At 35.9% G+C, this 14,806-nt stretch overlaps 1 pseudogene; it reads right to left on the bottom strand.

The window, feature by feature from the left end:
* Window positions 1-9,753: 9,753 nt before the first annotated feature.
* Window positions 9,754-14,372, bottom strand: LOC149092004 (uncharacterized; annotated as a pseudogene).
* Between the last annotated feature and the right edge of the window lie 434 nt (window positions 14,373-14,806).

The raw sequence follows: 14,806 nt of genomic DNA, 5'->3' as shown, positions 1-14,806 counted from the left end.
TTTCAAATCAATTATTGAATCTTCAGATTATATATTCATACAGCTTATTACTTTTAGTAGTATCGTGTAGAATCTTAAAAGTACACAAATTTAAAAGCTCTGGGCAGAGCACATTCTATACCCCAGTAGATCTACTTTCTTTTATCCATTCTTTTATCCCATTTCTGGATGGTGACGGGGTCTTACGTATGGGAGGCCGCCTCCAAAGTGCATTGGTGCCATAAAATGTGAAGCACCCAATTGTAGTTGGAAAATCACATCTTTCTTGGCTAATTATAAACCAAGCACATAAGGAAACCCTACATGGCGGACTGAAGCCTTTGAGAAACCTCATTCAAAGGGAGTTCTGGATTGTCGGCTTACGCAACACGTTGAAGAAATATCTACGCAAATGCGTTACCTGCATCAGGTACAAACAGGAAATGGCCAGTCAGTTAATGGGAAACTTACCAGTGTATCGAGTAACTGGCGATTACCCATTCCAAAACACTGGCATTGATTACGCTGGGCCTTTCCAAATTAGATGTTCCAAAGGAAGAGGCCAAAAATCATACAAAGGGTACATATGTTTATTTGTATGCATGGCCACAAAAGCCCTACATCTGGAAGCTGTCAGTGACTTATCATCAGATAAGTTTTTAGAAGCTCTACATCGGTTTTTTGCAAGACGAGGCAAAAGTGAAAATATGTATTCAGACAACGGCACTAATTTTGTAGGTGCCGCTAGAATATTGGACAAAAAAAAATGGCACTTTATCCCGCCGGCAAGCCCCCACATGGGAGGCATATGGGAAGCTGGAATAAAATCCGTAAAACACCACCTTAAGCGAGTCATCGGCGATAACAGCTTCACGTTTGAGGAGTTTTCGACACTGCTATGTCAAATTGAAGCAGTACTAAACTCACGACCCCTAGTTACCTTAAATAAGGACACAGAGGGAGACGACATATTGACACCAGGTCATTTCATTGTTTGACGACCACTAATTGGAGCTCCAGAGCACTTTGACGAGCATCGGAAAATCGGATCCTTGGATAGATGGAGGCACATGCAACGAATCAGAGCAGAGCTCTAGAGGAAATGGAAAGAGGAATACTTAACATCACTGCAACAGCGAACCAAATGGCGGCAAGCAAATGCAAACCTCACAGAAGGCCAACTTGTCTTATTAAAACAAGAAAACACACATCCCGCTAGATGGCCTATGGGAAAAATTACCAAAACTACAAAAGGACTAGATGATGAAGTTCGAGTAGTCATACGCAAGACGACTCTCCGAAAGAGCGAAGGAAAACACGATCGGCAAAGTCTGTGACCGGAAAAGCGATAATTTTAAGTCTGCTAATGATGTTGCAGGTAGCAAGTACTACAATTATACCTGCTATAAATACAGCCACTAAACTTAAAATTCAGAATATGGATCCACAAACGGCAATGCTAATGGACAACATTGGAAAAGTGGAAGTCGTTTCATCAAGCTGACAGATGCTGTTTTACAAGCTTATTTCGAAGTACTGAAACAAGCAAATGATCATTAGTAAAACAAACATCATTTGCGAAAAATTGGGTGATTTCAACGAATACTGCATAACAGTGAGCAACACAATAATGTTAAAATTGAAAAACATTAGAGAGAAAAACAAAATTATCACCCAAACGGCCAACAGATCAAAACGGTTCATAATGTTCTTCGATATTGGCACTGCAAACAGACTGGAAGAAAACATGCAGACAATAATCAAAAACGAAAAGCGGCTAAATGATTATGTCAGCAACCAAACATCTATAATCAATGCAACATCAAACCTTGTGCAAACCACCACAGAAGAAGTTAATAAAAACTTTGAAAAAGTTACAAGGCAAATAAACAAAATAACAAGCACTATGAAAAAGAACTTCTTCGCTTACAAAGAGTCCATAAAATTCGTTATGTTGATTAACCAAGTGAGAAACTGGATTGAGGAAACCGAAAAACTCCAGTCAGCAGTAATTGCTCTGGTGACGGATATTAACCAAGGAAAGGTGCACCAATCGATAATCGAACCAAATAAGATGTTAGCCGAACTCAACAAAATCCAACAGAAACTGCAGAGGAACCAACTTCTCCCTGGCGAAAACTCTCCAAAAAGGCTTCAATTAGTATACAAACTCATGAAAGCACAAGCTATATTTAAAGACAACATGCTTGTCATAGACGCAAGACTGCCAATATACATAAATCAGCATGCCACTCTCTTCGAAGCAGTACCCATACCACTTGTACTGAAGGGAAAAAAGGTCATTCCGAGGACTAAAACGAAATTCCTTATCTTCAACACTGAGATAAACGCCTATCACTCAATGACTGAAATGGAAGTCGGTCAGTGCCGTCATGAAGACGAGACCACATACCTATGCGAAGGAAGTTGGGTGTGGGAAATGCAGATGACGAAAGTTGTGAAATATCTCCCTTAAAACCGAACAAGAAGCAGCCGTGCAAGATGATGGAATACGAGGAGGACACGTTCGTCAAAAAACTCAATGGAAAAAACCGCTGGCTCTTTAAAGTGTTTGAGAAAAAGTCAGCCCACATCATATGCGGAAACTACGAGGACATGGTCCTGTTACCAAACCAAGGCATAATCGAGCTATTCGCTGGATGCTCAGCCTAGATAGGTAAAATTAACATTATAACTCCACAGGACCTAGTATCTTCAAATACTGCGAGATACGCTCCACTCTTCCTTAAAATAATCGACCAGAACACCACATGGGATCCAACACCACTTCAACACATTGTCGTAAATAACTAAGTGGAGCTACAACGGGTACAACAGAGTATTAAGGAGTTGCACCGTCATAAAGTACACATTGAGGATCTTCTCCTCCACACAATAAATGGACATATTTCTTTGGGACTAGTAATAATTATAATATCGCTATTTGTCTTGGACCTAATTAAGAAAAGAAACCAGAGACAGCAATTGTTAGCTATCACCTTCTCTGGCCCCCCGCAGAATGTTCATGAACACAGACGGCATACATAAAATAGATACCACATGTGAAAGCGTGAACTGTCAAACTAGAAATAAAATACGACTCTGACCCTTAATGACAAGATAACGTAAGAGACGAGTGCTGAGCCTTACAAACTCAGCGATAGGAGATAAGAATAGCTAATAGACCAGTGCGGAGTCTTACACACTCAGCGATAAGATAATAATATGTAATAGCCCAATGCTGAGCCTTACACACTCAGCAATAGATACATTAGATTTAAGGGTTGAAATTATGCATGAGTCTGGGTATATAAACCCGGGCTCAGAAGAATAAAGATCAATACGAAACTAAACACCATCATAGTCAAGTGTATTCGCTCAGTGTCACTTTTGCGGTAAAATGGGCCATAAAATGATTGAATGTAAACTCAAGAAACAACAAAACCATTTTTCGAGTGCTAATGAACGACGTACCAGACCAGATCACCACCGCGTACAATCGAGTATGACATGCTACAAGTGCGGAGTATTGGGCCACATATCTACCCAATGCCCAAGGAAGGAAGCTAACAAAAATAAGATCTTCAACCAGGAAAAGCGAATGGAACAGTGCAGCGTTGCGACACCACAGGGGTACATGAACCATTGAGGCCAAATTTTTGAAATCACCTTCCATTCTGGAGCAGAGTGTTCGCTAATGAAAGAAAAGATAAGATCTGGCAAAAGATCGAAGAATGTTGTTATGCTAAAGGGCTTAGGCGGTAGTGGAATATGTAGTACCGTACAAATATTAAGTAGTGTAAACATTGATGACTACTGCATTATGTAATAAGTGATGATCAGATGGAAAACAATATTGTCATTGGTCGGGAAATACTAAATCAAGGTTTTGATATTGTTGTTTCATCAAATCAATTTAAGATATCAAGAGCTAAAATAATTAATCTATGTATTGGCAGTGAGCCGACCGATATTGATACCGATGTTGAAGCTCAAGATAAAATAAAACTTAATTCATTATTGGTGCCACGTGCCTTTAGATGGTCCGTTATAAATCAAGTACACGAGTCAATAATGCATTTAGGTTGGGAGAAGACTCTGGATAAAGTTTACGATTTTTATTGGTTTGACAATATGGCATAATATGTTCGAAAATTCGTTGATAACTGTATCGCTTGTAAAATGTCCAATTCATCATCAGGCAAAATACAAGCAGAATTACATCCAATACCGAAAATCAATATTCCTTGGCACACTATCCTTATCGATATAACTGGAAAACTAAGTGGCAAAAGTGATCAGAAGGAATATGTTATCGTTCAAGTAGACGCGTTTACCGAGTATGTCTATCTTAGTCATAGCCTTAAACTAGATAGTGAAAGTTGCATAAATGCTGTTCAATCCGCTGTTCACTTGTTTGGAGTATGAGGTTGATCTGCCAAACGTAAGAGCACAGGCTGAAAAGAATGTTTTAGCTACAGCAGTTTATGACAAGGAACGATTTGATAAAAATAAGGCCAAAGTAATTAGACACAATGTTGGAGATTTTGTGCTACTAAAAAGTGAAGGAAGGCATCAAACTAAATTGAGTCCAAAGTATAAGGGGCCTTTTGAAATAATCAGAGTCCTAGAGGGTGACAGGTACATTTTAAGGTCTCTAACTAGTAAACGAAATTACAAATATGTTCATGAAGATATAAGAAGATTGCCAGAGGGGCAAGTGCCCGAAGAATTGAATGTGTGTAATAATTATAATAATATTGTTGAAATTGATAATACAGTTGAAGACGGTAAAGACAGTGAAAATAAAAATGTTGAGAATGAAGAAGTCACTAAAGAGAGTGAAGAAGAGTGAAATCACTAAAGAGAGTAAAGGGTACGGCTGGCAAAAGAAAATGGCAGAGTACTTGGTTATATAATAATGCAAGCACAAGTGCAAAACATACTGAAGTTAGTTTTGATCATGGCGTGTGGGGCGTTTGATTATATAATGTTGAATGGAATGGAGTAAATAATGTTTAAAGAAGAATGCCGATAAAACTACTTATAAAAGAAATATAAATAATAATAATAATAGAAAAAATTATAATTATGCTAAAGTATACTGGTAATAAAACCTGATATTTTGTATTAATTGAATTAAAATATATTGTTAGAATGATAAGTTAATACGAGTTAAGAAATCACATGAAAAGAAGGTTGATTTTTGTATAGAATTATGTATATCGTTTATTTATAAAAAAAAAAGGAAGAAATTTGAAGAATCAAGAAAATAAAGACTTAAATGTTATTATTTCATACACGCGGGCGTGTTAAAGTCAGGATGGCCATGTCGAAGCAAGTAGTATTAATATGTTGGCGCGCACTGTAATTGTGCTTACTACCTACTCGCATTTTTTCCCTTTTCTGTATGCCTTCGTACTTATGCGTGTGGTTGTAGTGTCGGTGTGTAATGAGGTTGTATGAGTGTGGTTGTAGTTTTCGGCTAAGTTCCAGGAATTGATTGCATCATATTGCAACAGCCAATATTTGCATGTTGTCGCTTAAGAAGTACCGTTTTAGCGGGGCGACAGCGTTGTGTCGCTGTCGCCGAGTGAAGTTCGAGAGTAGGCACAAAGAATAATTGAGAGACACAAGTTAGTTGCGTCTAGAATTCAAGTGCGATCGAAACTCGCTGCGCGAAACGATGACCGATAATAATACTGTTCCGACATATATATATATATATATATATATTTTATTTTTTGCTGTCGATTAACGCGATAGTGCCTTTGTGCTTGCGTCATACTCATGGGGTGCTTGTCGAAAAAGCGGAATCCCACATTTAATATGTCAGATATAAGCGTGTTTTAGAAGGTGAAAACATCTTGAGCTTTGCAGACGCTTAAATAAAAAGTCAAAGCTTTTGTGGTAAGTAAAAAGGTGGTACAGCTTGATTAAGTTAATAAATGAATATTTACATAATTAAAATACGTAAATTTCAGCTTTTACAATGACAGAAAAAAAGAGCAGAGCTACTTTAAAACGAAAAGTCATATCTATAGAATCAAAAATACAAATTCTAAGCCGCTTAGACAATGGGCAAACTGCTACGGAAATCGCAGGAAGCCTTGATTTAAATGAGGCAACAGTTCGCCCTATTAAAAAGAATAAAATTAAAATACGACGTGCAGGAAGCATTGGGTCATCCATCTTCTAAATTTACCAGTAGAGCACGTGCACCAATTTCGGAAAAAATGGAAAGAGCATTTGGATTAGCATTTGGATTGACGATAACCAAGAAAAAAAAGATCCCTTTTAGCCAGCGGATCATTCAGGAAAAAGCACTCAGGATTTATGGACTGCTCGAGCGAAATGGAGAGCCCTCTTCCAGCATAGATTTCGTTGCCAGTAATGGGTGGTTCGAGAAATTAAAAAAAATTATCTCCATTAATTAATCCTTAATTTGCCAAATCGAACTTTTTTATCAAAGAATGAAAAAGAATCTCCCGCCTTTAAGGCACAAAAAGATCGTTTTATTTTTTGCTGTGGTAATGCATTAAGCGACTTTCAAGCAAATCCAATACTTGTTCATAAGTCTTTCAATCCCCGTGCGTTTAAAGGGATAGACAAGAGCAAATTACCCGTTTACTGGAAATCAAATTCCAAAACTTAGGTAACTGCAGAATTATTTAAAAACTGGTTCCTGAATTGCTTTGTACCTGAGGTTGAAAAATATAAAAAAAAAGCATTTACACTTTAAAGAACTATTATTATTGGACAATGCCCAAGGACATCCAAAATATTTAACCCATCCGAATGTAAAAAAAAAAGTTTCTTTCACCTAGTACAATATCGCTTCTGCAACCAATGGATCAGGGTATAATATACACTTGGATTTTGGATACAACTGAAACTGACTCGATCGATGTAACCAGTGCTTGGAAGAAATTTTCTATCAAAGATAGCCTTGAGTTGGAAAACATATCTTTAAAAGAGATTAAGGTTCAATATCAAATAGATGCTGAAGGAAATTATGGCCAGAGGTTTTTAAAAGCCATGAAATAGGAGTGCCAAAACGTGGATTCTAGGATATATTGGACCTTGCTCACTTGATTGAAGGCGAAGGTTTCGACGACATCGCAAATGATTATTCGCAAGAGTTTGAAGGTGAAGAAATTAATGACGAATCATTGCTTGAGATTTCTGTAAATGACAAATATGCGGACAAATAGGGCCAAATCGTCTCACCTCGTCACCCTGATCAAGAATATGTATACTTATATATACTTTTTATTATTTTATTATTATTATTAAGATGCATTTTATTCAATTTTGAATTTTGTTAAAATTTACGTGCGTATGTATATATACGTGGCTAAAAAAAGTGCAGAGTATTCACTTTTTTTAGCCACGTATATATACATACGCACGTAAATTTTAACAAAATTCAAAATTGAATAAAATGCATCTTAATATACATTTTAAATTTTGAGACTCTAGCCTTAAATATGTGGGAGATATAATTTTATAACTGATTTTCGATAAAGTTTTTTATCGATAAAAAATATCGGAATGAGCTATCGTTTTTAAGTGATAAACTCGATATGCGCGCGCTATATACGGATATTTTAAAAAAATTTAAAGTCTCTAGCTCATATATTTTCTGAAATCGACGCGTTCAAACATACGGACAGACGGACGGACGGACGGACAGACTGACGGACAGGGCTTAATCGACTCAGCTCCTTGCCCTGATCAAGAATATATATACTTTGTGGGGTCTGCCACGCCTCCTTCTGCCTGTTACATATATTTCAACAAAACCATTATTGCCTGATTTCCTATTTTCAATGGGTTCAGGGTATAAAAGCGAATATTATTAAAGATATGAAGTTAGATCTGATGAGTGCTGAGAAAGAAGAAGATAAGGAAGAGGTAAGGCAGATTGGAGCATATACATTTCATTAAAGTTCTAAAGATAAAAGCCGAGTTTGAAAGCAAAGTCGAACAGCTAAAAGAATATTTGGTAGAAGTTTATGAGGACATTGCAAAAGGAAACGTTGGACTTTTCGGTATTCGGAAAAATCAAATTATATTTTTATGGAACAGAAATTCAAAACTTGGAGCTAATAGCCCCATATATGCCAAAGAAAATGTTAAGGAAGTGAACGAATTAGTACGAAAAGAAAAGATGAATGACCTTCCGGGACCACCAAAAATTCAGGTCCCAATATTTTTTTAATCCCAATGGATTTATTCGCTGAATTATTTGGCCACCTTATTGATACAACAGACGATCTAACTTCTCATTAAGAGGAGATGCACAGAGCATGACTGCTCACTTGTTAACGGAGTTCGTAAATAATATAGATAGATTGTCCGCAGATAATATAAATAATAATTGATCTTCCGAATAGAAATATTGACTTATCCAAGGGTATTAACTATTTTATTGATACAATTGATGAGTCAATACCATAGCTCGTAATTGATCGTTGATCGTTTTTTCTTAAATGCTCTGATTCACAAAATAACCGAAAATATTGTTTTGTTTTGAATCGGTTTCTGTTAAGCGCATTGTAATGACTCATTTGTGCCTTCGTGTGCATATATATACATACATACATACGTACGTACATATAAACGTAAATGAGAATGAAAATAATACAAAACAAGTAAGAACGCTCTAGTCGAGACTGCTCGATTACGAGAACCCACCAAGCAACTGGTATTTCAATAATAATTCGCACACACACAAACATACACGCGCACAGAGAAACACATACACACACACGCACATACACAGGCGACGACGCTTGGGCTGCGCTGCAGTGTTTGCAATATTTTAAGAATTTTGTTGTTGAATAATTTAATATCTAGACGTACGATCTTAATGAAACTTTCAGAACTTAATCATAATGTTCAAATGTATGTACATTCCAAGTCCTTAGTATTTGAAGTACGCGTTTTTACAAATATCTAAGTGAGGGGGTGGATATAGGGGTGGGGTAAATTTTAACAAAAATCGAAATTGTATAATATATACGGACGGACAGACAGACGGACAGGGACATTTTCCCATTTTCAATGGGCTTAGGGTATAAAAATGCAAAACATTACTAATACTATTTATTATAAATTGTCAATTCCAAATTTTGAGTACTTTTGTCTAATTGTCTAATTTTTCAATGTTTTCTTGTCGTGTATTTTAGCTAAAAAATAAAAAAAAAAATTGTTCGTGTTTCGTGAGATATAACTTACAAAAAGAGGCAATTAATGATGAAGTTTAAATGCAAACGTATTGTCTGAACCCTCTATTATTAGAGACTATTAACCGTTTTTGCTCCATTTCAAAAAAATAACAATGTTGTAGTAAAATATGAGTTTTAGCGTTGAGAATTTCTAGACGTATAGACAAGCGAAAATTACCAAGTAGAGTTCAAAAAATTGTTTCTCGTTGAGAAAATGAATAACAATATGGACGAAAGTATGGAAAACATTATGTCTGCTCGGGTTGTAAAATTTTTGTATTTTATTCAAAATGTTTGCCAAAAACTAGCCGGAATCTATGAAAAATCAAAGCAATTTATTCACGGGTAGAATATTAAGAAACTTTAAAGTTCTCTATAAGGAATCTAATTATGAAGAAACTGGCACTTAGGTGAAGATAAAACTTTCTTTTGATCTTGCAAGACAAGAAGAACACTCTATTTGCAATCTACTTTGAGCCTTATATAAATAGTGACAAATTTTGAGCGTTGTGTGCTCATTTATTGAAATATAAATGATTAACTATGCTTTGTATTCCATCTCCCAGCTGTGCACATAGGTTTGATCCATGAATACTAGCTAATGGGTAGTTCCTAATATTCTTGACGAAAACGCAACAGAAGCTCGAAAGAAAATTTATACATATTATAAAAAATGGCAGCTATGAATGAATACTTTATTTTCTATAAGTTTTACCTGTCTTATCTTAATCTGGGACAATAGTTTCTTTTTTATGAAATTTTGAATTTTCCGTATGCTAATTTAAGTTCCATCCAAATGATGAAAAGCTCACTAAAACTACGTTTTTATTTTGTAACTTTAAAGTAGCTTTATATGTTTCCTTAAAGGCAGCAATATAAGACTCCATCCAATCCCAATCAGCATCAACATAAATATAACACTTGGTAGTCAGGAATTCTTTTAAATTAACCAATTTAGATATCATCAAATAAGTTGAACTCCATCTTGTTATGACGTAAAGCGATGGTATCTTTCTTTGGTGTTCGATTAAGAAACGTCTGCATAGGTAACATATATACAAAAGTATATTTATATTTAATAAAATTAATTAACTAACTAGTTTTGTATATTTATGAAATAACTAAAAATTACTTACCTATTAGTTTCGATGCGCAGCATTTTACATTATGTGCGACAAGAACAAATTTTATCGCTAATCTCGTTTACCTTACTTTCATCAATTACACCCGATTGCAACGTATGTGCTGCACATCTCACTAGGTGAATATTGGCCCAATCAATGCACAGTGGTTGCGCTCATAGGCCAAAAGTCAAAAATTCCATCGCAAGCAATTTTGACAAAACCCACACAAATTGTCTCGTAAATGTCCAAACATCTTAATGGCAACCAATTTTTTCTAGATTTGCAATGGTACTTTCTAAAAATAGCATTAAAATGCCGAACACGTGTTCATTTTCGCACAGCTTATGCGCTCAGTAATCTTTTTTTATACCCTGAACCCATTGAAAATGGGAAATCAGATTTCCCATTTTCAATGGGTTCAGGGTATAATGTTTTTGTGGAAAAGTATGTAACAGGCAGAAGGAATCATCGCAGACCCCACAAAGTATATATATTCTTGATCAGCACGACGAGCTGAGTCGATATAGCCATGTCCATCTGTCCGTATGAGCACCGAGATCTCAGAAGATAGAGAGCTGAAATTTTGTGGGTATACTCGTGTATACCATACGCAGTAGGAGTTTGCTTTATTTTTTTGATAACTCATCCGATAACTTTTTTATCGGGAATAATTGAAAAATTGATTTTGTTTTTTGAGCCTCATTGGAATACTATTAGACGTGGAGACTTCAGATTTACTGTGTATATACATATAATGAATACAAACATTTTGTAATCAACAGATTTTGGATACCACGCCCCCTTCGCCCCCAATTCGCAAAAAACGTTTTTCAAGTACTAGAGACTTGTGCTTTGGAATGTACAAATGTACAAATTTGGACTATATGATTACGCCCTGAAAATTACATTAAGATTGTATGTTTACAAAAGAAGTTATTCACCAAGTAAGTTCTCATACTATTGCCCACACTGCACCGCAGCCCAAGCGCAGTCGCTGCTTACTGCACAGTTGGCAGAGCGAGTTCTACTACGTGCTTGTTTATGTATGTGTGCCTAAAAGAAGTGTAGAGTGAGTAGAATATCAGATTGGAGGGTTCAGGGTATCTCCTAGTCGAGCAGTCTCGACTAGAGTCTTCTTACTTGTTTTAGTATGGATTTTGAAGTACAAGGTATTTACTCTAATTTCTTATTAAAATTACTAGTCAACTAATCAAATTGTTATTGTGAAATTAATTTGTTTGATTTAATCTTTTTATGTGTGTTTTTTTAAGAGTCTTTTTTATGTTTAGGTGGACTTTTAGTTATGATCCCACAAAATTCCTCAGAAATGTTTTATATCTTCGTATTTGTCTGACTTTTAAGGTAATAAATGTGTTTAGTTTAGGTGCCCAAATTTGCCCATGCATTTATAAACGTAAATAAAGTGACGGCGTCTCCCATTATTAAAGATAAGCTGTGCCCTGCGAAATGTCTGATTGGTGTAATGTTTTGTTGTTTTTGTCTTTGTTTTCGTCGTTTGTGGTTAAATATGATTTTGCAAATTGATTATTCTGTTATTAATTAATCATTTTTATATGATTGGTTTGATTGATATTCGTAGACAGATTTTGTAGATGTGGTTTTACGCGCCTATATATTTTTTATTTTTGGTGGACAACAAATGGAACCAATGCAGAAAAACTAAAGACACTGATAGAATTTCTACACATTGAAATTTAAACAAGTAAGAAAGCTCTAGTCGAGACTGCTCGACTACGAGATCCCCTGAACCCTTCGAGCAACTGATATTTCAATAATAATTCGCACATACACACGCACACACACACACACACACGCATACAAACAAACACACGCACACAGACACACACACACACGCATATACAGGCGATTGCGCTTAGGTTGCGCTGCAGTGTTGGCGATATTATGAGAACTTATTTGTGGAATAATTTAATTTCTAGACGTACGATCGTAATGAAACTTTCAGAACGTAATCATGATGTATAAATGTATATGTATACCGAAGCTCAAGTCTCTAGTATTTGATATACGACCTCTACGAAGATGAGGGTGAGGGGGTGGATATAAGGGCGGGGGGTAAATTTGAACAAAAACCGAAATTGTATAAAATACGTCTTAATATATATTTAAAATTTGGACACACTAGCTATAATGATGTAGGAGATATAATTATTTAAGTGATCTTCGATAAGGTTTTTTATCGATAAAAAAATATCGGAATGAGTTATCGTTTTTTAGTGATAAACTCGATATGCGCGCGATATATACAGACATTTAAAAAAAAAAAAGTTGAAGTCTCTAGCTCTTATATCTTCTGAGATCGACGCGTTCATACATACGGACAGACGGACGGACGGACGGACGGACGGACGGACAGGGCCAAATCGACTCAGCTCATCGTGCTGATCAAGAATATATATACTTTGTGGGGTCTGCCACGCCCCCTTCTGCCTGTTACATACATTTCAACAAAACCATTATACCCTGATTTCCCATTTTCAATGGGTTCAGGGTATAAAGAGCGGTTACATTGTTGACCTGGATGATTTGTCAGAGCGTATTTCGTACATTTGTAAGGGATTCGCAACTCTTTAGCAAAAACACAATCGTACAAAATTCTCTGTAATGCAATATCAAACTGTTTGGCTAAAAGAAAAGGAAACAATTTCATTGTGCTGTGACCACCAATCAATACCCTAAGCAACTGTTCATGGAAGGCCGAAAAAAGATTTCATCGAGTCAAGGAAACTTACCTTTCACAAAAAAGAGAAGAGTAATTGTATGTAAATACATACATACATAACTTGATAATTTTAGTTTTTCTTACTATTTGCTTCATTTATTTTTAATAAATCTTCTGCTTTGTTCTAATGTTATATTTAAAAAAAATTTTTTTGAGGGTACGTATTGGTGTAGGGTGCTGGTGGGCTATACGACTTATTTAGGCATGCTATTTTACTTATTATATTTTTATAGAACTTTAAAAAAAAATTTCATATTTTTATCTCCACTAAAAGTATTCTTGGCCGCTCTCCCCATACAAGCGCAATCACTGTGCAATGGTGTCTAGTTCTTCCACAACAGTTTTACCTTGCGTATCATCGTTAACAAGTAAGAAAGCTCTAGTCGAGACAGCTCGACTACGAGATCCCCTGAACCCTACAAGCAGCTGATATTTCAATAATAATTAGCAAACACATACACACACACACGCATACAAACAAACACACGCACACACACGCATACAAACAAACACACGCATATACACACACTCACATATACAGGCGATTGCGCTTGGGTTGCGCTGCAGTGTTGGCGATATTATAAGAACTTATTTGTTGAATAATTTAATTTCTAGACGTACGATCGTAATGAAACTTTCAGAACGTAATCATGATGTTTAAATGTATGTATATACCGAATCACAAGTCTCTAGTATTTGATATACGACTTTTACATAGATGAGGGTGAGGGGGTGGATTTAGGGGTGGGGGGTAAATTTTAACAAAAACCGAAATTGTATAAAATACATCTTTATATACATTTTAAATTTGGAGACTCTAGCTTGAAAGATGTAGGAGATATAATTTTTTAAGTGATCTTCGATAAGGTTTTTTATCGATAAAAAAGTATCGGAATGAGTTATCGCTTTTTAGTGATAAACTCGATATGCGCGTGATATATACGGACATTTTAAAAAAAAGTTGAAGTCTCTAGCTCTTATATCTTCTGAAATCGACGCATTCATACATACGGACGGACGGACGGACGGACGGACGGACGGACGGACGGACAGACAGACGGACAGGGCCAAATCGACTCAGCTTGTCGCCCTGATCAAGAATATATATACTTTGTGGGGTCTGCCACGCCTCCTTCTGCCTGTTACATATTTTTAACAAAACCATTATACCCTGATTTCCCATTTTCAATGGGTTCAGGGTATAAAAAGAGATTCCTCTGTGACATCGTTTAAAACTTATACTGCCTTTATCATATTTCTTCCGTTGTAAGGCATTACTCTGTATGCATAAATTTAATATTATTTTAAAACATATGCAATTAATATGTATAAGGCAAACAAAAAGAACGCAACAATCGCGTGTGATTACATACGCCAAAGACAATTTGCTTAATCTAACTCAAGCAAACGATCAGTGTTTTGTGAGGCGGCTCGCCGATCACCGCCTCGCAAGATTAGTCGATAAGCGGAAAGTAGGTTTTAAGTTGAATTAATATGAAACATGAAATATTGAATTGGATTTATAGATTTTTTAAGTTGAATTATTTAAGGTTAAGGTTAATATTTAGAAATAGTAATTAGAGTTTAAGTTAATCCATTGAATAGTATTTGTTTATTTAAATTTTCATTTAAAAAAGGCCGCCCAAAGCGTAAATGATCTATCGGCGATCGGCGGCGCAACCCTGCGTGGAGAGCTTTGAGTGGAGAGT

The sequence above is a fragment of the Drosophila navojoa genome, chromosome 3, assembly GCF_054131105.1.
Source record: "Drosophila navojoa isolate 15081-1374.11 chromosome 3, UAZ_NAV_1.0, whole genome shotgun sequence".
Taxonomy (NCBI): Eukaryota; Metazoa; Arthropoda; class Insecta; order Diptera; family Drosophilidae; genus Drosophila; species Drosophila navojoa.
The sequence above is the reverse complement of the archived record's forward strand: the minus strand, read 5'-3'. Positions and strand labels throughout refer to the sequence as shown.